At 41.8% G+C, this 9683-nt stretch overlaps 1 non-coding gene and 1 pseudogene across 1 annotated transcript; both read right to left on the bottom strand.

Moving 5' to 3' along the window:
- Positions 1–2635: 2635 nt before the first annotated feature.
- TRNAC-ACA (transfer RNA cysteine (anticodon ACA)) lies at positions 2636–2707 on the bottom strand. Its single transcript has one exon. It is a non-coding gene; the product is annotated as a tRNA-Cys (tRNA).
- Positions 2708–2984: 277 nt separating this feature from the next.
- LOC128069426 (tRNA pseudouridine(38/39) synthase-like) lies at positions 2985–8412 on the bottom strand (annotated as a pseudogene).
- Between the last annotated feature and the right edge of the window lie 1271 nt (positions 8413–9683).

Genomic DNA, 9683 nt, shown 5'->3' with positions numbered 1-9683 from the left:
GTCCTGTCCTGTGGCCACTGCTGAGTTTTCCAAATTTGCTGGCATATTGAGTGCAGCACTTTCACAGCATCATCTTTCAGGATTTGAAATAGCTCCACTGGAATTTCATCACCTCCACTAGCTTTGTTCATAGTGATGCTTTCTAAGGCCCACTTTACTTCACATTCCAGGATGTCTGGCTCTAGATTAGTGATCACATCATCATGATTATCTGGGTCACGAAGATCTTTTTTGTACAGTTCTTCCATGTATTCTTGCCACCTCTTCTTAATATCTTCCACTTCTGTTAGGTCCAGACCAGTTCTGTCCTTTATCGAGCCCATCTTTGCATGAAATGTTCCCTTGGTATCTCTAATTTTCTTGAAGAGATCTCTAGTCTTTCCTAGTCTGTTGTTTTCCTCTGTTTCATTGCATTGATCGCTGAAGAAGGCTTTCTTATCTCTTCTTGCTATTCTTTGGAACTCTGCATTCAGATGCTTATATCTTTCCTTTTCTCCTTTGCTTTTCGCCTCTCTTCTTTTCACAACTATTTGTAAGGCCTCCCCAGACAGCCATTTTGCTTTTTTGCATTTCTGTTCCATGGGGATGGTCTTGTGGCCGAGAGGATGTACCCTGCGTCCGAAGTCAGTGGCGGCGGCTGGGAGGAGCTACCCCGCATCCGAGGTCAGGGGCGGCCAGGAGGAGACACCCCTTGTCCGAGGTCAGGGCAGCGGCCAGTAGGAGCTACCCCGTGTCCGAGGCCAGTGGCGGCTGGGAGGAGACATCCCGCGTCCGAGATCAGGGGCGGCCAGGAGAAGCCACCTTGCACCCAAGGCCAGGGGTGTTGACCTTGAGGAGCCACCCTGAGCCTGAGGCCAGGGGCAGCAGCTGGAAGAAGCCACCCACGCCCGAGGCCTGGGCTGGCGGCTGGGAGGAGCAACCCAAGGAGTGGTGGCTGCACAGGCGCAGGAGGGCCTATAGGAGCAATCCAATGTTGAAGGTCAGGAAAGGCAGCGGTAAGGACATACCCCTCGTCCAAGGTAAGGAACAGCAGCTGTGCCTTGCTGGAGCAGTCATGAAGAGATACCCCACGCCAAGGTAAGAAAAATCCAAGTAAGATTGTAAGTGTTGCAAGAGGGCATCAGAGGGCAGACACACTGAAACCATACTCACAGAAAACTAGTCAACCTAATCACACTAGGACCACAGCCTTGTCTAACTTAATGAAACCAAGCCATGCCCGTGGGGCAACCCAAGACGGGTGGGTCATGGTGGAGAGGCCTGACAGAGCGTGGTCCACTGGAGAAGGGAATGGCAAGCACTACAGTATTCTTGCCTTGAGAACCCCATGAACAGTAGGAAAAGGAAAAATGATAGGACACCAAAAGAGGAACTCCCCAGGTCATTAGGTGCCCAATATGCTACTGGAGATCAGTGGAGAAATAACTCCAGAGAGAATGAAGGGATGGAGCCAAAGCAAAAGGAATACCCAGTTGTGGATGTGACTGGTGATAGAAGCAAGATCCGATGCTGTAAAGAGCAATATTGCATAGGAACCTGGAATGTCAGGTCCATGAATCAAGGCAAATTGGAAGTGGTCAAACAAGAGGTGGCAAGGGTGAACGTTGACATCCTAGGAATCAGCGAACGAAAATGGACTGGAATGGGTGAATTTAACTCAGATGACCATTACATCTACTACTGTGGGCAGGAATCCCTCAGAAGAAATGAAGTAGCCATCATGGTCAACAAAAGAGTCCGAAATGCAGTACTTGGATGCAATCTCAAAAACGACAGAATGATCTCTGTTCATCTCCAAAGCAAACCATTCAATATCACAGTTATCCAAGTCTATGCCCCAACCAGTAACACTGAAGAAGCTGAAGTTGAACGGTTTTATGAAGACCTACAAGATCCTTTAGAACTAACACCCAAAAAAGATGTCCTTTTCATTATAGGGGACTGGAATGCAAAAGTAGGAAGTCAAGAAACACCTGGAGTAACAGGCAAATTTGGCCTTGGAATGCGGAATGAAGCAGGGCAAAGACTAATAGAGTTTTCCAAGAAAATGCACTGGTCGTAGCAAACACACTCTTCCAACAACACAAGAGAAGACTCTACACATGGACATCACCAGATGGTCAACACCGAGATCAGATTGATTATATTCTTTACAGCCAAAGATGGAGAAACTCTATAAAGTCAACAAAAACAAGACTGGGAGCTGACTGTGGCTCAGATCATGAGCTCCTTATTACCAAATTCAGATTTAAATTGAAGAAAGTAGGGAAAACCGCTAGACCATTCAGGTATGACCTAAATCAAATCCCTTATTATTCTCACCATTATTCGGTGTTATCATTAAAAAAAAATATATTTTACGTCATTCTGGTTCATGTGTAGTGACCTCTCACTGAAGTTTTCATTTGCATTTCTCTTATGGTAAGTGTTGAACATCTTTTTATGTACTCTTTTGCCATCTGTGTAGCCTTCATTCAGATTTCTATTCATGTCTGAGTGAGTGAGTGAGTGAAGTTGCTCAGTCGTGTCCAACTCTTTGCAACCCCATGGACTGTAGCCTACAAGGCTCCTCTGTCCATGGGATTTTCCAGGCAATAGTACTGGAGTGGATTGCCATTTCCTTCTCCAGGGGATCTTCCCAACCCAGGGATTGAACCTGGGTCTCCTGCATTGTAGACAGACGCTTTACCATCTGAGCTACCAGGGAAGTCCTTATTCATGTCTACAGCCTACTTTTTTTTAACACTGGTAGTATCAGACTTTCATGAATTTGAACACAAAGCACAGGTTTCCAGGTATACAGAAATACATCTCCATTTTACAACTGCTTTTTAAAAAATCTCAATCTTTTGGACAGGGATTTAAGAATAAACTGTTTCTTATTTAAGCAACAAGACCTTTCTTACTGTAATCTTATGGGCTTTTTAAAGAGCTTATAATCTGAATTTCTAGAACTTCTTGTAACAGTATATACACTTTGCTTTCTACACCCACTTATCAACTAGGTGGTTGTTGCCTCCTGGATTGTGGTGAGTTTTTCCATGGTTAAATGCTGTCTTAATTTCTGTATCAACACAGAGCCTCTTTGTTGGCCTCATAAGTAATATTTTCTTCCTCTAGTCTGGCATTATAGTCCCTTCAGGCTTTTTGTTTCCTCTTCATGAAATACATGTAGATGCTCATGTACATCCCCTGCTTACAAGATGCTGGATTGGGAGTCCTATCCTTGACATGTAGGATCATCTATTAGAGGCTTATAGTGTGCATTTCCTTCTACTATAAATGCAATGGTCTCCATTATGACAGAGTTATTAACTTTTCTTTATTCTATCACTCCATCCATCTTTGGTCCTTGCCCATGGGGAACTGCAACCGAGTCCAGTCCTTCTAGCACATTCTACAGTATTTGCTGGTGGGTAACACTGAAAGCCTGAAACTCCTAGTCATAAAATCCAGTGACTATCTTGAAACTTAAAGTCTCATAGACAAGAGAAAATTCTACAGCCATACCATATTGAGGTTTCAAGGGATATTTTTCTATGCTCAGCAGCTCATCAATAGTCTGCCTTCTCCATTTCTTGGCCAATTAGCAAAAGGAGAGCTATCATACAACAGACATGATGATAAAGGAACACCTGGCCTATAATTTCAAGTTGATATATTAGAAAAGTTCTTGCCCTCTCCCTTCACTCAGGCGCTGGACTACTAGCTGTACTTGAGCAGAAAGAATAGTCCAGTGAAAATCACTCAGTTGGCTACATCCATTTACATAAGTTCCTGAAGTCTTATGTGTCATCATACTTTTGATGTTTATAATATCTAAGTCAGCACAATGGGAAAATGGCAATAGGTCCACTCATGATAGCTGAACATCACACTGAAGCTGAGTTCTACAGGGGCCCAGGCCAGTATATGGAGGTCTTGAGGGAGCACCTGATTGAAAATGTGGGGATAATGAACCTCTTTATCAGCATGGCTGACCTTGTTCCAATAAACATACTCTGAATCCAGCTCCTTGGAAAGTAAAAACAAAGGCCAAGAGAAATCACCTTTCAGATTCACTTAATACCTTTCTTTAGTCACTGTTATCAGTGAGAGTTGGAAGTTAGCCTATTTTCTCCTAGTCCAGTCTTGTTTAGGGCCTCCATTTCTCTTCAGTGGTTTTGTGTTCTCCTGACTGGTAGAGCCTTAGTATCCTTAGTCCAAACCAGATAGACTATCCTTAGGGCTGCATGTCTTTGGTAATGAGAACTGAAATTAAAACAAACAAACAAACAAACAAAAAAAAACCAACCAAACAAAATAGCACACTTAGGGTTTCCAGTTCTCAAAGAATTTTCTCTAGTGTGTGAGTCCTTGTTGTTGTTATCCTGTTCCGTCTTAAGCCATTTTGCCTCCTTTTCCAGTTTATATACTCTTTTTAAGAGTTTCTCTGTCTGATTTCTGCCTATAATGTTTTTATCAATAAAATGATAACCCAAGGAATAAAGGAATCATACAGGTTCACCACATGTACTTATTGTGGGTCACAGATGTAGTCCATTTTCTAGTCGGATTTTTAAATTTTATCACTATTGAATGTCAAGAGTCCATTATACATTTTTGGCCTCCCTGGTGACTCAGACAGTAAAGAATCTGCCTGCAGTGTGGGAGACCTGGGTTTGACCCCAGGGTCAGGAGGATCCCTTGGAGAATGGAATGGCAACCGACTCTAGTATTCTTGCCTGGAGAATTCCATGGACAGAGGAACCTGGAGGGTCACCATCTATGGGGATGTAGACAAGTCCTTTGTCATATAATGTTATTTATATTTTTCCCAATCTGTAGCTTATGTTTCATCATCATTACAGCATGTTTCACAGAGTAAAAGTTATATATATGATGCTTTTGGTGTCTAAGGACTTTCACTTGGTCTTAGGTACTGAACATCTCTAAAATTATAGAGTTTTACATTTAATCCATGATTTTTTTTTAAGGTATAAGATTCGGGCTAAGGTTCTTTAAAAAAAAATTAACTATAGATGTCCAATCACTACAGGAAAATCTGTTTAAAAAGGCTACTCTTCCTCCATTTTCCTTTTTATCAAAAATAGTTAAGAATATTGTTTTGAGTCTATTTCTGGGTTCTTTATTCTATTCCATTAATATATGTCTCCATCCCTCAGCAAACACCATGCTACCTTCAGTATTGTGACTATATGGTAAACCATAATACGAGGTAGAGAGACTCCTTCCACTTTATTCTTGCATTCTTTGTAGTTTTATTATCAGAGTAATACTGGCTTCATAAAATGAGATAAGAAATTTTCTCATCCTCTTTGATTCTGTGATAGAAATTGTAAATTGACATCTACTCTTCTTTAAGTATTTGGTAGAGTTTTCCAGTGAAATCATGTGGGCATGGGCATATTTCAGGACATAAACTACAAATTCAATCTGTTTATTGGTTATAGGACTAATTATATTGCCTGTATAACCTGGTTGGGGCAGGGGCTATGGTAATTTGGGATTATTTCAAAGGACTGATTCATTTCTTCTAATTTTTCAAGTTTACTAGTTAATAACAGCATCTACCTATTATCCATTTAATGACTGTAGGATATGTGGTGACATACCCTGTTTTATCCCTGATATCCATCATTGTCATCTCTAAGTTTCTCTTTTCAGTCTTTCCAAAGGTTTATCAATTTTATTGTTTTCGGGGGAGGAAATAGAGAAAGTCAACAAGAAAAAAAAAATTCTTCCTTTCAATTTCATTGATTTCTTCTCTTTATTAATTTCCCTCCACTCACTTTGGGTTTTTTCTCTTTCCCCTATATTCTTTAGGTAAGAATCTAGGTCTCTGATTCAAGGCCTTTCCTTTTTTCTAATGTAAGCATTTAATGTGATAGATTTCTCAGTGCTACTTTAGTTGCATTCCATATATTTTGATATGTCTTTCATTTTCATTCAGTTCAATGACTTTCTTAAAAGTTTTCCTTTGAGATTTTGTCCTTAACCTATGGGTTAATTAGAAACATACTTAATTGCCAATTGTTTAAATATTTTCCTGTTGTCTTTCATGTTTACAGAATTCTAGTTTGATTACATTATGCTCTTAAAATATATTATATAAGATTTCATTGTCTTCAAGTTGTTGAGGCTCATTTTATGGCCCAGCATAGAGACTATCATGGTATGTGTTCTGCAGACTCTTGAAACGAGTGTGTACTTTGTTGTTATTGAGAGGAGTGTTTTATATATATATATAAATTAGATCCTGTTGCTCTTTGTATTTTTCAGTCATTCTCTTTGCTGATTTTCTGCCTAGTAGTTCTATCATTTGCTGAGTGTTAGGTGTTTGAAGTCCAAGTATAACTGTGGCTAGGTCAATGTCCTCTTTCAACTCTTGTCAGTCTTTCCTTTATATGTATTTGGAAACTCTGTTGTTTGCTTGATACACATTCAGTTATATCTGTGGTGGATTGATACTTTAATAATCATGTAACGTCCCTCTTTGCTCTTAGTAATTTTTATTGCTATGAAATCTACTTTAAATACTAATATAGTTATTCCTACTTTTTATTTTTAATTGTGATAAAATACACATAACAAAATTCATCATCTTAACCATTTTAAAGCATGCATTTCAGTAATATTAAATCCATTTACATAAGAAATCTCAAAACTGTTTTCACCTAGGAAAACTGAAATTGTACCCATTAAGCAACAACTCCTTAGTCCCCTTTCCTCCATTTCTCCATTCAACTTTCTGTTTCTATGAATTTAACAACTCTAGGTTGTTATTGTTTAGTTGCAAAATTGTTTCCAACTTATTGTGACCCCATAGACTGCAGCATGCCAGGCTTCCCTGTCCTTCACTATTGTCTGGAGTTAGCACAGTCTCATGTCCATTGAGTCCATGATGCCATTCAACCATCTCATTCCATTGCTCCCTTCTCCTCCTGCCCTCAATCTTTCCCAGCATCAGGGTCTTTTCCAATGAGTTCGCTCTTCACATTAGGTGGCCAAAGTATTGGATCTTCAGCATCAGTCTTTCCAATGAATATTCATAATTGATTTCCTTTAGGATTGACTGGCTCTATCTCGGATCGTCCAACAGACTCTCAAGAGTCTTCTTCAGGAGAGAACAAGATGGCTGAGGAATAGGTGGATGTGAAGTACATCTCTTTCCACTGATACATCAAGAATACACCTCAGAAACCGAAGTGCATGCAGAACACCAGCTGAGGGCAGACAGGAGTATCTGATGAGCAGAAAAGAATATACAGAACCATGCAAAACTCGGCAGGACAAAGGAACTAGGGGGAAACACAGGAGTGTTAGTAAGACTGGACCTGCACTTGGCAGGTGAGGGAACTGAAGCAGGGGTCTGATCCCCTCACTAGGGCAATTGTCTGAGTCAGAGGAGAAGCATTTAAGGCTGAGAGTGAAACAGCTGATCTATGGCAGCCTAAATGGAATGAGAATCAGACAGTCCTTGGTGCAGCCATACATACAGCGGACTGGGACACAGGTCCCCTGGAAGGTGCAGCTGCTGGGAGCTGGAGTTTAGGTATTGTGTAGCAATCTCAGGGTAAGGGTTGCCACTGACTGTGGACAGACAGATCGAGGGGATGTGAGTAAGGGGATTGTGGTTGGAAATGCCTGTGGAGGAAGGCCAGACAGCCAGGGAAGTAAGGTGATACTACTGAGTCATGCATAGGGGGTACAGCCATCACCATAGCCTGTCTCTCCCCACTAGCATCGGGAGCTGAAAAATAGGGAGGCTGGCCTGTCAGGCACCTGACTCACCGAACTACAGAGTAAGAACCCACTCAGGGTGCCCCTTTAAGTGCCTGATGTGCCAATCTACAGAGTAGGACCCCAGCCAAGGGGGCTCTTCTATATGCCTGATGCACAGAACAACAGAGAAGGACCCCAGGCACGGGAGCCCTCTAGGTGCCTGAACAGGCAGAACTACAGAGAAAGACTGGCCAAAGAGGCCTTCTGATAGCCAGCTGCAAGAGCCTCGAAACAAAACTCTGATAGGTCCAAAACTCCTGCGGCAGAGGCAGTCTGTGTCCCAGCACACTTGGCACTGCCAGGGTCCCCGTAAGCCAAGCAGCTCTGCTACCTTTATGCTCAACTCTCACTGGGCAGAGATGCCACAGGCAAAAAAAATTTCTTGCATCTATGCACACAGGGTCACTTTGGTCATGTCTGACTCTTTGCAACCCTGTACACTGTAGCCTGCCAGGCTTCTCTTTCTGGGAGGGGGTTTCTCCAGGCAAGAATACTGGAGCGTATTGGCCAATACTGATTGCCATACCCTTCTAGAGCACTATATTTCCTGCTGCTCTAGCCACCAACTCCCCTGAGTACTTGGTGCTGCCAGAACTCCTGTGACCCAAACAGCTGTACCACCTCCATGCCCCGCCCTCACAAGGGCAAACTCAAATCCTCCAGGGAAGCTTCAGAAGCAGTCCCCCATGGACAACCCACACGCAGAGGTGGAAATAAAACCACAGTTGAAACCCAGGGGCAGTGTGGCTAAGGAAGAAGACCTGAAACCTTCCCACCAGCTGTATAACCTGTAGATTAAATCCCAGACTCTGTCTATGGAATATATAAAAGGACACTGAAAGCACTCACAAAAGAAAATGCACTAGATCTGATACCTGTGGACACTGTAGGCAAGAATACACAGGAGTAGGACCAGATTAGAATCTGAGCTGCCCCCACAGCAGGTCCAGAAATCAGCACAGTGTTGAAAGTATCCTAAGGAGGTGAGGTAGACTGTGACTCCCAGTGAGAGAAATGACTCTAACAGCAGTGACTCAAGAAAAACATTTATTATTCTTATGTTTAAACTTGTACTGTAGATGCTTTTGGACTTTTTTTTCCTTTTATCCCCCTCTGTTATCAGTTCAGTTCAGTTGCTCAGTCATGATCAAGTTGGCTTTATTCCAGGGATGCAAGGATTCTTCAATATTCTCAAATCAATCAATGTGATACAGCATATTAACAAATCAAAAGATTAAAACCATATGATCATCTCAATAGATGCAGAAGAAGCCTTTGACAAAATTCAGCACCCATTTATTATTAAAACTCTTCCAAAAATGGGCATAGAAGGAACCTACCTCAACATAGTAAAGACCATATATTATAAGCCTACAGCAAACATTATTCCCAATAATGAAAAACTGAAAGCATTCCTCCTAAGACCAGGAACAAGACAAGGGTCTCCACTTTCACCTCTATTATTCAACATAATTCTGGAAGTCCTAGCTATAGCAGTCAGAGAAGAAAAAGAATAAAAAGGAATACAGATTGGAAAATAAGTGAAGCTCAGTGTTTGCAGATGACATGATACTGTACTGAGAAACCCTAAAGATAGCATCAGAAAATTACTAGAGCTAATCAATGAATTTAGCAAAGGTGCAGGATACAAAATCAATACACAGAAATTACCTGTATTTGTATATTCAGTTCAGTTCAGTCACTCAGTCGTGTCCGACTCTTTGCGACCCCATGAATCGCAGCACGCAGAGCCTCCCTGTCCATCACCAACTCCCAGAGTTCACTCAGATTCACATCCATCGAGTCAGTGATATCATCCAGCCATCTCATCCTCTGTCGTCCCCTTCTCCTCCTGCCCCCAATCCCTCCCAGCATCAGAGTCTTTTCCAATGAGTCAA

This window comes from Budorcas taxicolor, chromosome X (assembly GCF_023091745.1).
Source record: "Budorcas taxicolor isolate Tak-1 chromosome X, Takin1.1, whole genome shotgun sequence".
Lineage (NCBI taxonomy): Eukaryota > Metazoa > Chordata > Mammalia > Artiodactyla > Bovidae > Budorcas > Budorcas taxicolor.
This window is presented reverse-complemented; position numbering and strand designations above follow the sequence as displayed.